This window comes from Lathyrus oleraceus, chromosome 1 (assembly GCF_024323335.1).
Source record: "Lathyrus oleraceus cultivar Zhongwan6 chromosome 1, CAAS_Psat_ZW6_1.0, whole genome shotgun sequence".
NCBI lineage: Eukaryota > Viridiplantae > Streptophyta > Magnoliopsida > Fabales > Fabaceae > Lathyrus > Lathyrus oleraceus.
The window spans coordinates 305,484,218-305,502,681 of NC_066579.1; the positions used below are offsets into that span (position 1 = coordinate 305,484,218).

An 18,464-nucleotide genomic window follows, 5' to 3' on the forward strand; every position below is an offset into this window, starting at 1 on the left:
GTAGTCTCGTTGGTTCGCCATGTAATTCACTTCTTCGAACCCGGGAGGTGGACAAAACCCGGTGTCATGATCACCCTTGCAAAGCTCACAACAAGCTATTTGTTTAGCTTTTGAAGGTTCTCTCAACTCTTTTATTTGTTGAGTTAAGAGTTCAACTTGTTGCGAAATGAGCTTATTTTGGGCAAGAATAGCATCGTTTGTCCCAAGTTCAAGCACTCCCGGTTTCTTCAAAGTGTTGCCTCTAGTTTGACTTTGGAGGTCATTTAGAGCCATACGGTTAATGATATCAGTAGCTTCTTTGACGCTTTTAGACAACAAAGAACCACCCGAGGTAGCATCCAACAAAGTCTTGCAATTTGGTTGAAGCCCATTCTTGAAAATGTGGATTTGAGTCAATTCGTCAAAACCATGCCCTTTGCACTTTCGAAGCATGGATTTAAATCTTTCCCATGCCTCATTCAATGATTCGTTTGTTCCTTGCGAAAACACGGAGATAGCCGTTTTGGATTCCATGAACCGGTTGTGTGAGAAAAATCTTTCAATGGACTTCTCTTCCAACACATTCCAATCTGTCATGACTGCAGGTGTTTCATCTCGGCTTTCCTTCCCGTGTAGTTGGCAAATTGAGTTGTATTCCTCGGACTGTTGATACATGGTGTGGAAATGGGCGGTGGTTGTGGTGGTTGATCCATGATAGGTGTGAAAGGTGGTGTGTGTGTTGTAGAAGAACCTTCTCCTTGTTTTTGTCGTTGTCTAGCTTGTTGCCTCCTTCGTCTCGTTCTGCTATTCAGTCTCCTTGCGGTTCTTTCGATCTCGGGATCAAAAAGAAGTTGGTCCTCAGGAACCTGCCCTCGCATAAAACGAAAGCTGCACACTAAACCAAACAAATTAACAAGCACAAGTCGAAAATTCAAAAGTTAAAAATTTAGCAACTATTGCGATGCTCGCAATATCAATTCACAATCCCCGGCAACGACGCCATTTTGTTGGGTGTAGGGTTAAAGTGTCGGGTTTTTGTTATCGTCTCCACAGGGATTGAGAGATATCGCCGCTGTTCGACAGTTGTTAAGTTCTTAACTCGTAGTAACAAGGGGTTTTTTGGTTTTAGGTCACGGTAGCTTGCATAAAAAGTAAGAAATTACGGTAAAAGTTTTGGTTTTTCGATATGAGAAAGATTGTCAAAGTTAGGGTTCGACGATCACTTTGCATGCATATGTTCGATCAACAAAACTCATAAACGCCTTTAGATGATAAACTATTTCACAAAGTCCTCCCAATGTGTTTATCTCTAACACACATTGTGGGTTTTCCCATTTTGATCCATTGTTGATCTCTCACACAATCTATCAAAATGACAACTTTTTGGTTCAACTTTATGGTGAACAAAATCATTCATTACTATCTCTAGCTAACAAACAAGATTGGATGAAAACCTAGGTAAAGAGTTGGAAAACATCTCTCGATCATAAACCAACACAAAGAGTTATCAATAAAACAAAGTTTTAACCATTCATTCATCATCAAAGAGTTTACAAATGAAGATCATCCCATATACATACAAAGCTTATGATCATCTACATCTAACCTTGACAAAATGAAGGACTTAGCTACTCATTTTCATGGTAGCTTGGTCAACAAGTTTCGGTTGAAGGTTGATCAACATCTGAGTCGAAGAATCGAGATTGGATGGGAATCCACCTTCTTTTTGTAGAATATTGTTAAGAGATGAAGAAAATATGAGAAAAATGGGTTTCTAGGTTACAAAATATGATCCCAAGAAATGCTGAAAAATATCTAAGTCTAAAGTTGTGTCCTTTCCAAAAAGTAGCCCCTGCTACTTATAGTACTGGTTCCTGAGCTGTCATGCTCGCTAGGCGAGCAGAATGGTTCGCCTAGCGAGCCCCAAAATAAGCCACCTGAGGCACCTGCGCCCAGAGAAATATCTAATTCCAGAATGCATACGTTCGCTAGGCGAAGAATCCTTCGCTAGGCGAAGCCCACGCTTCCTCCTTCGCTCCAGCGAGTTTTGATGTTTTGCTACTGGAATTGCTCGCTGGGAGCTCGCTAGTGGCTCGCTTAGCGAGTAAGTGCTAGCTATGGATTTGTCCAAGTCTGGGAGTGTTCGCTACATCCTTCGCCACAACGAGTTTGATCATTTTGCTACTGTAAAATTCTGGGAATGTTCGCTGGCAGCTCGCTGGGTGCTCGCCTAGCGAGCATGCTGATGAATGCTTCCTTTCTTGGTTCCTTTGCCAACTTTCTTATGTCTTTGTTTTATACTCTTTCATGCCTAATTTCTGCACAATAACACACAAATTAAGGGTACCAAGATCATTTCACATTGTATTGCAAATCATCAAAAGCAAGGGCGGTTTCGAACACTTTTTCTACAAAAAGGAGTGAAAGATGCCCACATTTGATAGCTCAAATAAGCACTTTTGGGCATCTAACATTTATACATACTGTAAAATATGTGTGTTGGTTGAAAATAACGATCAAGCCATTATTTTTGGGGTTTGTATGTCTGCATTGTCACCATTGACAGACCTGAAGAGTTGCAGAAAATTCTGGAGATGCACCTCCAAAAATTTTCAACGTTTAATTTTTCTGTAACCGAAGATGCATCTCCAGAAATTATCAGTCTGTTTTTCTTCTTATTTGTAGTGTTGCTTGTACTAATTATCTAGTTTACTTATATGAGTTATGTCTGATAGAGATGATAGAATGAGGCACAAGAGGATTTCACAACATGCATCAGTGCGAAGGGAGAAGAGTCGGGTTTCAGAGGCTCCTGTTCACTCTAGCCATGTAGAGACATCTACTTCCGGGGCTGATGTTGTTGGTGTAAGCCCTAGAGGCCAATAATTTTGGTACTTGTATCGAATTATTTATTAATAATAAAAGGCTATTTCTTTATTATGTTTGTTTAATAAAGTCCCTAGAATAGCTAGTCCGTTTAATGTATCAAGTGTGACTTAATCATGAGATCACATTAAACATAAGGACACTATTCTTAAAGTATCTGTAGTCGAGCTTTATTGTGAAGTGGGATAACAATAAAGCATTAAGACTATTATGTATATAGACTGATGATCACATCTCATGGATCATGGATAAGGAGATATCAAGTCTTAAACATAGGTATGAATATTAAGAGTAATATTTATACCGGATTGTCCCGCTATGAGAATACTATATAGAATGTTATGCAAAGTGTCATAAGTTATTCTCATGGTGATAATGGTGTATACCACCCTTCGACCTAAAACCACTATGGACCCTAGATGTAGAGTTGAGTGCCTCATTGTTGATCAAACATTGTCCGTAACTGGATGACCATAAAGACAGTTGATGGGTACTCCACGAAGCATGCTAAGGGACATGAGTGACCTAGATGGAATTTGCCCATCCTGCGTAACAGGATAAATGTGTATGGGCCCAATATTGAACTGGACAAGGATGACACGGTCTATGCCTTGTGTTCAATATAGACATAAGGGCAAAGGGGTAATTGTACATATAAGTATTATCACAAAAGGATTTGTCATATCACATAACATTTTCGTATCTTGGGTAGTAGTGATGTGTTGCTAGATACCGCTCACTGTTTATTATGTTAAATACGTGATTTAATATAATTGCCAATGCCGCAAAAACCTACAGGGTCACACACAAAAGGACGGATTGATGAGAGATAAAGTAACTAAGGAATAACGTAATGTACGGTGCCCTTAAGTGAATTGTAGAACATCGTAAGGTACGGTGTACTTAAGTAGAATACGAAATATGGTAAGATACCACGCGCTTAAGTGATTTTGGCATATTATAAGATATGGGCCACATACACTTGAGTGGGCCTTTTAGCTTGCAACCCACACAAGTGGTTCTATAAATAGAACCCTTGTGTATAAGTATTAGTGCAGTTGAAATTTCGTTTCTCTCTCTCTCTCTCTCTCTCTCTCACACACACACACACACACACACACACACACACACTCAAAGCCTTCATTCGTAGCAGCTAGCACTGAGATTGAAGGAATCCGTTCATGTGGACTGAGTAGAGGCGTTGTCATCGTTCAACGTTTGTGATCGCTCCGTAGGTCTGCATCAAAGGTTACAATCGTCACAAGAGGTAACGATTCTATCACAGATCATGCCCATTCGTAAGGATCACTAAAGGAGAAACTTTAAATTCCGTTGCATTTTTGATCGCCCTTCTCCTTCAGTGGTATCAGAGCCACTTACGAAACCATGCATCGGATAACTGTTTATTTTCTGTATTTTCTGTATTAATATGATTAAAAGACAGAATGAATCAAAGAATAAACGAGTAATTAAATTTGGCATCATGTGTGTACGATTTGGATGTTTGATGTTGACTATGCTTCGGAATCCGACATTAGTATGGTGAAGCAGCGATACATCGATCGTCCATAGGTTATGCAATTGAGATCGATCAAGTTGTATATATGATATAAGTAATCCTGATGCAAAATACAATATATATGATATACTGTTTCTGTTTTGTTCATTCAAACACTTAATGGTTGTTTTCCTTTGAGCGATCAATGGTTGTTTGCTTCTTGATCCGACATTAGTATGGTGAAGCAATGATGTGTTGATCAATCATACTGAATCAACAATCGAGATGTGTTTGACGGTCTGAAATTGGTGCATTAGGGTTAATGACGGCACAAGGGTTGTGTTGTCAAAGAGTTATGCGATTAGGGTTGTGACTGCGCAAGAGTTGTGCCTTAAAGTATCAAATATTGATGTGAAAAACAATGTTGATTTCAAATGAATTGTTCATTAAAATTTTTGGCGCGGGGCGCTGCCCCCTTGATCCCCGTTCCCGCTGACCGGGCAGCGGACCCCCGGCTAACTCTGCGTAGTGTGATTGGTCGCCAAAATTTAATTTGGTTTTAATTAATTAAAAGAATTAAAATTAATAATAATAATTTGTTTATTATTATTGTCTTATGGTGATCGGTTATGGCATTAGTTTTTCTTTATTTTGTTTTGGGTTTTTAAAATACGACATGCGTGTCGTGCCTCTCTTTTAATCTCTTAATGTAACTTCTTTTCTCATCTCACTCCCTCGTATGTAAAACGGGTTTCTTTTATGTAATGTAATGTTATGAAGAAAAAGAAGAGTTCAATATCAAAGGAGGACAACCTTGAAGATCTTGCTTGGAGAAGCTTAAATCGTTATTAGGTTAGCTTAGGTTCTCTCATTGTCTTGGGAGAACAATTGCGTTAGGGGCCATAATTGTTTCATTATGTATGTTGATGCATGTGAATGTATGTTGATGCATGTGAGAGACGATTTATATGATAAATAAGCCGGTGAGATCAGAATAATTGCAAATTCCCTCAAATTAAATATTAAGTTTATGCTTTCCAAGTTTTAGCACTCATCAAGACTAGTATCGGATAATGTAGGTTTCGCCTACGCGAGGTGCATGTTCTATATTAGTAAGGTGCGATGGGATAATTGTAATATCCAATTGCTAAAACAATGGGTCAAACTTAACTAAACAAATTATAGTAAGATTATATATGTTTAGAAGCAAGAGTTGGAAATGATCCATGTGATGGATTGGAATAAGGAGTTATTCACCCAACTAAAATATTCGAGAGTTGTATTAGATACAATTGGAAGGAGTTCATACCTAAATAACCTAGTTTTGTGTAATCCGTCTACGCGGACTTAAAACAAAGTGAAATGTGGATCTCGACCCACTAGAAAATCTTCCAACAGGATTTTCTGAATCAAATGGTGAGGGTCATTTGTTTTGAGTAAAATAGTGGGAGCATATTTAATTAAAGGCCTAATTAAATATGTTATTGATACTTATATTTTCATTATTTTCATGTAGATTACCATGACAACAAACACCTCTAACAACATTTTGCGATCAATCCTTGACAAGGAAAAATTGTCTGGGACAAATTTTCTGGATTGACACCGAAATCTGAGGATTGTCGTCAAACATGATAGAAAGTTGTATGTCTTGGAGAAACCTGTTCCTGAAGAGGAACCTGCTAGTTCTGCACCTAAGGCAGAAAGAGATGCTTATAATAAGCATGTCGATGATGCCAATGAAACTACTTGTCTCATGCTAGCTACCATGAACTCAGAGTTGCAAAAGCAACATGAGAACATGGTAGCGTTCGATATGATCGAACACCTGAAGAGGCTCTATCAAGAGCAAGCAAGGCATGAAAGGTTTCAAGTTTCAAAAGCCCTTTTTCAAGGTAAGTTAGTTGAGGGAGCCCCTGTAGGTCCCCATGTGCTCAAGATGATTGGGTATGTGGAGAACCTTGAGAGGTTGGGTTTTCCCCTTGGAAAGGAACTTGCGACTGATTTAATCTTACAATCGTTGCCAGATAGATTCAGTCAATTTGTCCTAAATTTCAATATGAATGATATGGACAAATCTCTTCCTGAACTGCTAGCCATGTTAAGAAGAGCAGAATCTGAAGTCAAAAGGGAAGTCCATTCTGATGATTGGAAATGGAAAGAGACAGAACAAAAGACCCGCCAAGCAGGGTGATAAAGGGAAAGGCAAGGAAGTTGCCAAACCCAAACCCATTGTTGCTGCTTTGAAGCCTAGTGGAGGCATATCAAAGGAAGGCACCTGCTTCCATTGCGGTAAGACCGGACACTGGAAGAGAAACTGCCCAAAGTATCTGGAAGATAAGAAGAATGGAGTAGAGACTTCAACTTTAGGTATTTTTGTTATTGCAATTAATTTATCTACTTCTGCATCATGGGTATTAGATACTGGGTGCGGTTCTCACATTTGTACCAATGTGCAGGGGCTAAAAAGGAGTAGAGATTTGGCAAAAGGTGAAGTTGACCTACGAGTTGGCAATGGAGCAAAGGTTGTTGCTTTGGCCGTAGGAACTTATGTATTGACTTTACCTAGTGGTTTAATAATTCAGTTAGAGAACTGTTATTATGTACCTGCAATTAGTAGGAATATTATTTCCGTTTCTTGTTTGGACAAGTTTGGTTTTTCATTTATAATAAAGAATAATTGTTGCTCAATTTATTTGAATGATATATTATATGCTACTGCACAAATGAACAATGGACTATATGTCCTTGATCTTGAAATGACTATTTATAACATTAATACTAAAAGGATGAAACATAATGAGTTAAATCCAACTTACCTTTGGCATTGTCGATTAGGCCACATAAATGAGAAACGCATTTCCAAACTCCATAAAGATGGACTCTTGGACTCTTTTGATTATGAATCATATGAGACATGCAGATCTTGTTTAATTGGAAAGATGACAAAGTCTCCATTCACAGGAAAAGGTGAAAGAGCTAATGATCTTTTGGCCCTCATACATACTGATGTATGTGGACCACTGAACATACCAGCCAAAGGAGGTTTTCGGTACTTCATCACATTTACTGATGATTTCAGTAGATATGGTTATGTGTATTTAATGAAACACAAATCAGAGTCCTTTGAAAAGTTCAAGGAGTCCAATAATGAAGTACAAAACCAACTAGGTAAGAATATTAAAACTCTTCGATCAGATCGAGGTGGTGAGTATTTAAGCTTAGAGTTTGATGACCATCTGAAAGAGTGTGGGATCTTATCCCAACTTACACCTCCTGGAACACCCCAATGGAATGGTGTATCTGAGAGAAGAAATCGAACCCTATTAGACATGGTCCAATCCATGATGAGTCACGCCGATCTTCCAAACTCCTTTTGGGGACATGCACTATTGACAACAACTTACACACTTAACCGTGTTCCATCCAAAAAGGTTGAGAAGACACCATATGAGATATAGAGTGGTAAGAAACCACATATGTCTTACATGAAGATTTGGGGTTGCGAAGTTTATGTGAAATGACAAATTTCAACTAAGCTTGAGCCCAAATCTGACAAATGCTTATTTGTGGGGTATCCTAAAGAAACAAGAGGGTATTACTTCTACAATCCTTCTGAGGGAAAAATGTTTGTCGCTCGAACTGGAGTTTTCCTAGAAAAGGATTTTATTTCCAAAGGAATCAGTGGGAGGAAAGTAGAGCTTGAAGAAATTCAAGAATCACAAAGCATCGATACACCTATGGAGGAATTAGAGCAGGAAACACAAGTAGTTGTGGAAGAGGAACCTACTCAAGTAGAACAATACCAGCGTAGGTCAAGCAGGATACGTCACCAACCAGAGAGATATGTATATCTCATAATTGATCAAGGTGATGTATTACTCATGGATCAAGATGAGTCTATGACCTACCAAGAGGCCATAACTGGTCCCGAGTCTGAGAAGTGGCTAGAAGCCATGAAATCTGAAATGGATTCCATGTACACAAACCAAGTTTGGACCTTGGTAGAGCCTCCTGTAGGAGTTAACCCTATAGGATGCAAGTGGGTCTTCAAAAAGAAGACTGACATGGATGGTAAGGTACATACCTATAAGGCAAGACTGGTTGCAAAAGGATATAAACAAATTCATGGGGTTGACTATGATGAAACCTTTTCACCAGTTGCAATGCTTAAATTTGTTCAGATTTTACTTTCTATCATTGTATATCATGATTATGAAATATGGCAGATGGATGTCAAAATTGCTTTCCTTAATGGGAATCTTCTCGAGGATGTGTACATGACACAACCTGAAGGATTTGATATACCAGAAGAAGCCCAAAAGATATGTAAGTTACAAAGATCAATCTATGGATTGAAGCAAGCTTCCAGAAGCTAGAATCTTTGTTTTGATGAAACAGTAAAACAATATAGATTCATCAAGAACGAATATGAGCCTTGTGTCTACAAGAAGGTTAGTGGAAGCATGATCATTTTCCTGGTATTATATGTAGATGACATATTACTCATTGGAAACAATGTCCCTAACCTGAAACAAGTAAAGTCTTGGTTGGGGAAATGCTTTTCTATGAATGAACTAGGTGAAGCAGCCTATATATTAGGAATCAGAATCTATAGAGATAGATCACAAAAACTGCTTGGCCTAAGTCAGAGTACATACATAGACAAAGTGTTGAGACGCTTTAATATGCATGATTCCAAGAAAGGATTCATACCTATGCAACATGGCATGTGTCTATCAAAAACACAATCCCCTTCAACTAAGGAAGAAAGGGATCGCATGAATAAGATTCCATATGCATCTACAATAGGATCTATCATGTATGCCATGTTATGTACTCGACTAGATGTCTCGTATGCTTTAAGTGAAACGAGTAGATACCAATCTGATCCCGGTGATGCTCATTGGGTAGTTGTCAAGAAGATCCTTAAGTATTTGAGAAGGACTAATGACTCATTCTTGATATATGGAGGTCAGGAAGAGCTGGCTATAATTGGATACACCGATGCTAGCTTCCAGACAGATAAGGATGACTTTAGATCGCAATTTGGTTATGTGTTTTGCTTAAACAGTGGCACTGTAAGCTGGAAAAGTTCAAAGGAAGATACAGTTGCTGATTCTACAACTGAGGCCGAGTATATTGCTGCCTCAAGTGCAGCAAAGGAAGATGTTTGGATCAAAAAGTTCATTAGTGAACTTGGCATAGTTCCTAGCATTGTGGATCCCATTGGTCTTTATTATGATAACAATGGTGCTATCGCACAAGCTAAGGAGCCTAGATCACACCAACGATCCAAACACATACTTAGGCATTATCACCTCATTCGAGAGATAATAGATAGAGGAGATGTGAAAATATGCAGAGTACCTACACTTGACAATATTGTTGAACCACTGACAAAGCCTCTTGCGCATCATAAGCATGATGGCCATACTAGATCTATGGGCATTAGGGGTATGCTTGGTAGGCTCTAGTGCTAGTGGGAGATTGTTGGTGTAAGCCCTAGAGGACAATACTTTTGGTACTTGTATCGAATTATTTATTAATAATAAAAGGTTTTTTCTTTATTATGTTTGTTTAATAAAATCCCTAGAATAGCTAGTCCGTTTAATGTATCAAGTGTGACTTAATCATGAGATCACATTAAACATAAGGACACTATTCTTAAAGTATCCGTAGTCGAGCTTTATTGTGATGTGGGATAACAATAAAGCATTAAGATTATTATGTATATAGACTGGTGATCACATCTCATGGATCATGGATAATGAGTTATCAAGTCTTAAACATATGTATGAATATTGATCACACTAAAATTCACCGTATTTCTGACTCCGATTTCGCATGCATTCTTAGCTTTTATTGTTGTTTTGCTTTGTTATTTCTTTGTTTTCTTATGTTTTCAGGTTTTTATAATAATCGGAGCTTGAATCGGGAAAAGGAGCGAAAAAGGAGTGAAAACGGGCGAAAACCTAGAAATTCAGCGTTTTGCACTTACGGCACCCACCGTGGCGGGCGCCATGGGGTTAGCCATGACGTGGCCACGTCTCAAGACCACTCCTCAACCGTCAAGACCCACGATCCCCACTCCATCATCCCCTGTAGGGACCATGGCGGGCGCCATAGGCCTGTGGCGGGCGCCACAAGGCCAAAATCAGTAACCTCCACTTTTTAGTGGAGGGGCGTCCCTGTCATTTCATGCTTTCAGTTTTTACTATAAATAGGACCTTAGATTTTCGTTTTTCTTCATCCAGAATTAGAATTCTCTAGGCATATATCAGTTATAAAGCAGTTGCCATTCCACATCGGGGTGCCTCTGCAATCGAGTGATCGAGTCTGTAATCTGTCTGTGGTTCGAGTTTTTGGAGCACTCTGGAGGAAGTTAATCCTGCCGCCATTTTAATTCAAGTTCGTATTTTACTTTTATTTATTTCCTGCACTCGCACATTTACGTTGTTTATTTCCTGCACTCGCACATTTACGTTGTTTATTTCCTGCACTCGCACTTTACTTTGTTTATTATCCGCACTCGCTTTAAATTACTTTTATGAAAAACTATAAAAAGAATATTTACTTTATCATGTCTAACTAATTCTATAAAGGTTAGAATGTGAGGATCGTAATTAAACCAGTAATCAGTGTAATTGTTCGTGGAAACACCTAAGGGCTATTTTATCTTTCAATTCAAGTAATTGTTTTTAACTATTTCAAAAACAGCCAAAAGCGCTTTGTCTAGTTTATTAGGAGATTTTAGATTAAAAAGAAAAGAGATTTTAAAACGATTTTCGGACGCGTTAGGAAGTTTAAACTCTGGTTCGTAAGAACCTCTTTTTGCTAAGAAGTCCAGGTTAAAATACTTTTCAACTTAGTTAAGATACTATATTTCTTAAAAATAGGTTTACTACTCTAACGCAGTACGCACCTTTTTATCCGTGACAATAGGAGGGGTTGATTAGAGAGTACAACTCGGTTCTGAATACGCGAAAGCGACAGTTCCTGTTAAATTAGTTCTTTTCAAAGGAGAAAACATTGCCCATAAGTAGTTCCACTAACAAGTACTGGATTATCATTGATTGCGTGAATTACATTCGAGCCTGTCTTTATTTATTATTTAAAATTATAATTTTATTTACCATTGCACCCTTATTAAAACCCTTAAAAATAGTTGCCTTAGATACACACCATAACAACAGGTTTGATAGATTGACACTTGGTCTCTGTGGATTCGATAATCTTTTATATTACTTTGACGTGATTCGTACACTTGCGAAAAACACGCATCAAGTTTTTGGCGCCGTTGCCGGGGACCAATTTCGTCAAATTTCATTACCCTGTAGTTATACCGTTTAGACTAAGGTTGTTACCCACCGGTCAATGCGAAAGACTCGCAGTGCCGGAAGTTTAGTAGACCCTCTAGCTGAACCTGAACGTTACGCTCGCGCACGTTTATTTTTCCATAGGAATAGGATAGCTATGGCCGAAGAACAAAACCGAAGACCTCTTAAGGACTTCGCCCAACCATCAAACGAGGAACCTAGTTCCAGTATAGTAAACCCCGTTATCCCAGCCAATAATTTTGAACTTAAACCATCCCTGCTGCAATTAGTGCAACAGAGACAATTCTCAGGTCTCGCTACTGATAACCCAAACCAACATTTAAAAAACTTTCTTCAGTTAGCAGACACCTTTAAAACCAATGGAGCTTCTCCTGAGGCGATACGCTTAAGATTATTTCCCTTTTCCCTCAGAGATAAAGCTCTATCATGGTTAGATTCCCTTCCACCCAATTCAATAACAACTTGGGATGACCTTAGGAAAGTTTTTCTTGCTAGATATTTTCCCCCAAGTAAGACCGCTCTTCTTCGAAACCTTATAACTAGATTTACCCAACTCCAAGGAGAGTCGTTGTTCGAAGCCTGGGAGAGATATAAAGAACTATTAAGAGCATGCCCACACCATGGCTTAGAGAATTGGCTAATCATCCAAACCTTCTATAATGGACTTCATTATAACACTAAGATGACCATCGACGCTGCCGCTGGTGGCGCACTGATGAATAAACCTTACCCTGAAGCTAGTGCCCTTATCGAGGATATGGCCCAAAACCATCAATCATGGGGAGTAGAACGAGCGACAGTGGAAAAGAAGGAAGCCCAAGGAGGAATACATGAGCTAAGCTCTATAGACATGATGCAGGCTAAAATGGACGCGTTGGCCCTTAGAGTCGAACATATGTGTACAACTCCGAATACTGTAGCCGCAGTTTCGCCGAATTGTGAGATATGTGGAACGCAAGGACACCAATCCGCCGAATGCAATCTGTTAAATGAAACCAACACTGAGCAAGTGAACTATACCCAAGGGAACCCATTTTCTAACACATATAACCCTGGATGGAGGAATCACCCAAACTTCTCCTACAAAAATAATAACCCTATTCAAAATACCGCACCTCCGAGACAACAAGGTTACCAAGCCCCTAGAACAAATCAACCTATGCAACCTGTACCGCCAAACCCGAGCTTTGAAGAAATTGTAAAAGATTTCATCGTTGCTCAAAAACAGAAAAACAAAGAGTTCATGAACCAAAGCGTCCATGTTAACGAACTAATTACCCAGTTAGGAACCAAGGTTGATCAAATCATTACTCATAATAAGATGCTTGAAACCCAGATCTCTCAGGTAGCGTTAAACCAAGCCCCACAGACTACCCCTGGAGGACAGTTCCCTGGACAACCTCAACAAAACCCGAAAGGGCAAGCTAATGCCATTACTCTACGAAGTGGAACCGCTTATAAGGAGCCTTTAAACCCTAGATTAAGTGAGCCTGAAACTTCTAAGAGGAGTGAGGAAAAGGAACCAGAGAAGCCTGAAACCCCGGAAAGTCAAGAAAAAGGAGAAGAACCTAAAAATAAAACCTATGTACCACCACCGCCATACAAACCACCAATACCATACCCTCAAAGATTAAAGAAAACCCAAATCGATAATCAATATCAAAAATTCGTTAAGGTTATAGAAAAACTTCACGTAGAAATCCCCTTTACAGAAGCCATCACCCAAATACCTTCTTATGCTAAGTTTCTCAAAGACATACTTACGAATAAACGTAGACTTGAAGATCCGAAACCCGTGGAATGTAATTCTATTTCCGAAGATAGGTTAGCAAAGAAAGATAAAGATCCCGGAAATTTTTCCATTCCTTGTATTTTAGGGAATCATGTCATCGAAAAAGCTTTTCTAGACTTAGGAGCTAGTGTGAGCTTAATGCCTTTAGCAGTTTGTGAGAGATTAAACTTAGGAGAATTACAACCTACTAAGATGTCGCTTCAATTAGCCGATAGATCCGTTAAATACCCTATAGGCATACTTGAAGACGTCCCTGTTAGGGTAGGTCAGTTGTTTATACCTACTGATTTTGTTGTCATGGACATTAAAGAAGATGACGACATACCAATCCTCCTAGGTAGACCGTTCTTATCGACTGCTGGAGCCGTAATAGATGTTAAAAAAGGAAAACTAACTTTTGAGGTAGGTGAAGAGAAGATAGAATTTATATTGTCAAAATTTCTTATGGCACCTGTGATAGGAGATTCTTGTTATGCCTTATATATCATCGAAGAATGCATTAGGGAATTAGAACAAGAAGAAGAAAATAAATCTATAAAATTGCCATCAACCCTTATTTTGGAAGATGACAATTATAAAACACCCTACATTGATGATAACCTTCACGAATGTTTATCTCTTACCCCAGATCCTATGCCTTGCCCTATGAAACCGACCGTAAAACTTAAGGAACTGCCTAAAAACCTGAGATATGAATTTCTGGATGAAGATATGAATCGTCCAGTTATAGTCAGTGCTACCTTAAACCAAAAAGAAACCGATCAATTATTAGAAGTTTTACGTAGGTACCCCTCAGCCTTAGGATATAAGATCTCTGATCTAAAAGGAATAAGCCCATCCGTATGCATGCATCGGATTTTGCTTGAAGAAGATTCAAAACCTTCCAGAGAACACCAACGTAGAATAAATCCTATAATGAGTGCGGTAGTTAAGACTGAAGTTCTTAAGTTACTAGAGGCAGGTATAATATATCAGATCTCGGACAGTAAATGGGTGAGTCCTGTGCATGTAGTACCCAAAAAGGGAGGCATCACAGTCGTGCAAAACGAGAAGGGCGAACCTGTAGCAAAAAGAACCGATGGAGGTTGGCGTATGTGCATAGATTATAGAAAATTAAATAAAGCAACTAGGAAGGACCATTTCCCATTACCATTCATAGATCAAATGTTGGAGCGCCTAGCCAGACACTCTTACTTTTGTTATTTAGATGGATATTCAGGATTCTTCCAAATACCTATTCACCCCGAAGATCAAGAAAAAACTACCTTTACATGCCCAGTTGGAACTTTTGCCTATAGAAGAATGCCTTTTGGACTTTGTAATGCTCCTGCAACTTTCCAACGCTGCATGATGTCTATCTTTGCTGATTATTTAGATGGAATTATGGAAGTATTTATGGACGATTTCTCAGTTTGTGGATCAGATTTCAAAAATTGTCTTGTCAACCTTGAGAAAATCCTGGAGAGATGTGTGGAGGTAAACCTTGTGCTAAATTGGGAAAAATGTCATTTCATGGTCACCGAAGGGATTGTTTTAGGACATATAGTTTCCGAAAAAGGTATAGAGGTAGATAAAGCAAAAATAGAAGTCATAGAGAATCTAAAACCGCCGAAGACTATCAGGGAGATAAGAAGTTTTCTTGGACATGCCGGATTTTACCGACGTTTCATCAAAGATTTCTCCAAAATAACAAAGCCCTTAACTGGTCTTTTAATGAAAGATGCTGAATTTATCTTCGATGAAAAATGTACTGAAGCATTTAATCTTCTGAAGGAAGCTCTGACTTCAGCACCTATAATGAAACCCCCTGATTGGTCAGAACCGTTTGAGATAATGTGTGACGCCAGTGATTACGCTGTTGGAGCCGTTCTAGGTCAGAGAAAAGATAAGAAGTTACATGTGATTTATTATGCCAGTAGAACCCTAGACGCTGCACAGCTCAATTACGCAACAACCGAAAAAGAGCTCCTAGCTGTAGTTTTTGCAATAGACAAATTTAGATCTTATCTAGTAGGAGCCAAGATTATAGTTTATACCGACCATGCTGCCATTCGTTACTTACTAAGCAAAAAGGATGCCAAGCCTAGGTTACTTCGATGGATTCTATTACTGCAAGAGTTTGATTTGGATATCCGTGATAAGAAAGGCACTGATAATGTGGTAGCTGATCACCTATCTAGGCTAGAATACCTGAAACCTGATCCAGTTCCCATAAATGACGATTTTGCCTATGATAGACTGATAGCCCAACTAGAAACCATTGAAGAAGATAACCCAGACCCTCATGAGTATTTTCAAAAATCCTTAGCCATAAGTGATGTACCTTGGTATGCAGACTTTGTTAATTATCTAGCCGCTGACATCATACCCCCTGATCTAAACTACCACCGGAAGAAGAAGTTCTATAGTGATGTGAGAAACTTCTATTGGGACGAACCATTTCTTTTCAAAGAGGTAAAGATGGCATTTTCCGCCGTTGTGTTCCAGAAGAAGAGGTAAATAATATAATTGAGCATTGTCACTCTGCACCCTATGGTGGACATGCAAGCACATCTAAGACCTACGCCAAGATTCTTCAAGCTGGCCTATTCTGGCCTACTATGTGGCGTGATGTCCATGCTTTCATTGTCAAGTGTGATAGATGCCAACGCACAGGAAATATTTCAAGACGTAATGAAATGCCGTTAAGAAATATCCAAGAAGTAGAACTCTTCGACGTATGGGGTATAGACTTTATGGGACCGTTCCCACCATCTTTTGGAAATCAGTACATCTTAGTAGCTGTTGACTACGTGTCTAAATGGATTGAAGCTATCGCCACACCCACAAACGACACCAGAGTAGTCATCAAATTATTCAAAAATTATATATTTCCCAGGTTTGGAACACCCCGTTTAGTCATAAGCGATGGAGGATCGCACTTCATATCGAGAATATTTGATAAACTTTTAAGCAAGTATGGAGTTAAGCATAGAGTAGCAACACCATACCACCCACAGACCAATGGACAAGTGGAAGTATCTAATAGGGAGATAAAACAAATCCTCGAGAAGACTGTCTCTATATCTAGAAAGGATTGGTCACAGAAACTTCAAGAAGCATTATGGGCCTATAGAACCGCTTTCAAAACTCCTATAGGAACAACCCCTTATCAACTGGTCTATGGAAAATCATGTCACTTACCTTTTGAATTGGAACATAAGGCCTATTGGGCCATCAAAACTTTGAATTTGGATTACTTGACAGCTGGTGAGAAACGTATCCTTGACATCCACAAATTAGAAGAGCTCAGACAATCTGCCTACGAAAATGCCATCATATACAAAGAAAGAACAAAAGCTTGGCATGACAAAAGAATCATAAGAAGAGACTTCAAAATAGGCGATCCTGTTCTCCTGTTCGATTCTAGGTTACGACTTTTTCCAGGTAAACTCCGTTCGAGATGGACTGGCCCTTTCGAAGTATCTAAGATCCTGAGATCCGGTGCTATTGAAATCAAGAACCAGACATGTAAACCGTTCATCGTCAATGGACAGAGGTTGAAGCCCTACGAAGGAGGTGACATCCCGACAACATACACCTGCCATACTCTGAGTGATCCACCATATCCTTCCAATGATGTTTAAATATCGGTCGTCGAGCTAATGACGTTAAACAAGCGCTGCATGGGAGGCAACCCATGGTTTTTCTTATTTTTTGTACTTTTTATTTTTTACTTTTACTTTATTTTGTTTATATTATTATTATTATGTCAGGACTAACGATTGAATGTTTTATGTGCTTTCAGGACTTGTTTGCTAACCTTGTACAGAATGCAGAACCCTGATGACATGCACGTGGCCTTTAGAGATGATGCACAGAGAGAGCGTTACTATGTTCACATGAGACGCCCTATGGCTCCTACCAGGTACCCTGACCATGACTGCATGGATGCCTTGGGGATAGAGCCAAGCGTCAGATTTTTATGCCATCAACTCCAGTGGGAACAGTTTGACTACAGGAACAACACTTATAGGAACTTGACTCTTGAGTTCCTCAGCTCGTTTCATTATGACCCCTGGGCTGGACCCGATGGACTCGCTGTTTTCAGGTTGTTCGGGATTGACTACTCATTCTCTCACAAGGAGTTTGGTGATTTGCTAGGTTTCCAGACTACTCCTGATGCTATTCCAGATACACCGATGGGGTATTTTATGAGCAGAGAAGTGGAAAAGTTTTGGACTAAAATATCCGGCGGAGGGAGCCAAGATCCTTCTACCCAGTTTTCTCAGGTAATCCACAACCCTGCATTGAGGTACTTCCAGATGATTCTAGCACATTCTTTCCTAGGTTTTCCAGATACAGAGACACTGCTAAGTGAAGAGGAGATTTTCCTACTGTTTTGTGCGACTCAGTCTCGCCCTGTTGCTTGTGGCAACTTTCTGTTAAAGGGCTTGGCTAGTGTTGCCAGATCATCCGTAGGCATCATCCATGTCGGTGGGATTGTTACACAGATTGCTACTGCATTGGGTCTGTCTCGCAAGTTATTGCACCTCAGGACCTTCTGCTTCTACACCACCCTGGATATTGATTTTTGTCTTGATAGAGGACTGATGAGGAGGGTTTCTTTTGAGCCCAACATGTTTAGACTGCTGATCGACGGCGAAGCGATACACTATTTCACATTACCAGATCAGCTGATGACCAGTGTCCATGATCCTGAAAATTGGAGTTATGCTCTAGAGGGTTATGGAGAGACTGTCGAAGAGCCGAAATCGCCTCCCGCCGCTGAGTACACTCCTACACCTCTTACTCCCCAGATCACTGTTATGTCTAACAATTTGTCTCTGCAGCCACCTGACCTACAAACACAGATTTATGAGCTCCGTAAGGAGACTGCCCTGCTCAAGCAGGAAGTGGCAGACTTAGAGTTACAGATGCAGGTTTCTGATCTCACTCATGCCTCAGAGACCGATGCTCTACATCAGGA

General features: G+C 39.5%; 1 non-coding gene across 1 annotated transcript; it reads right to left on the reverse strand.

Annotated features, from left to right (window-relative positions):
* Window positions 1-12,223: 12,223 nt before the first annotated feature.
* Window positions 12,224-12,330, reverse strand: LOC127116739 (small nucleolar RNA R71). Its single transcript, XR_007801534.1, has one exon. It is a non-coding gene; the product is annotated as a small nucleolar RNA R71 (small nucleolar RNA).
* Window positions 12,331-18,464: the final 6,134 nt, after the last annotated feature.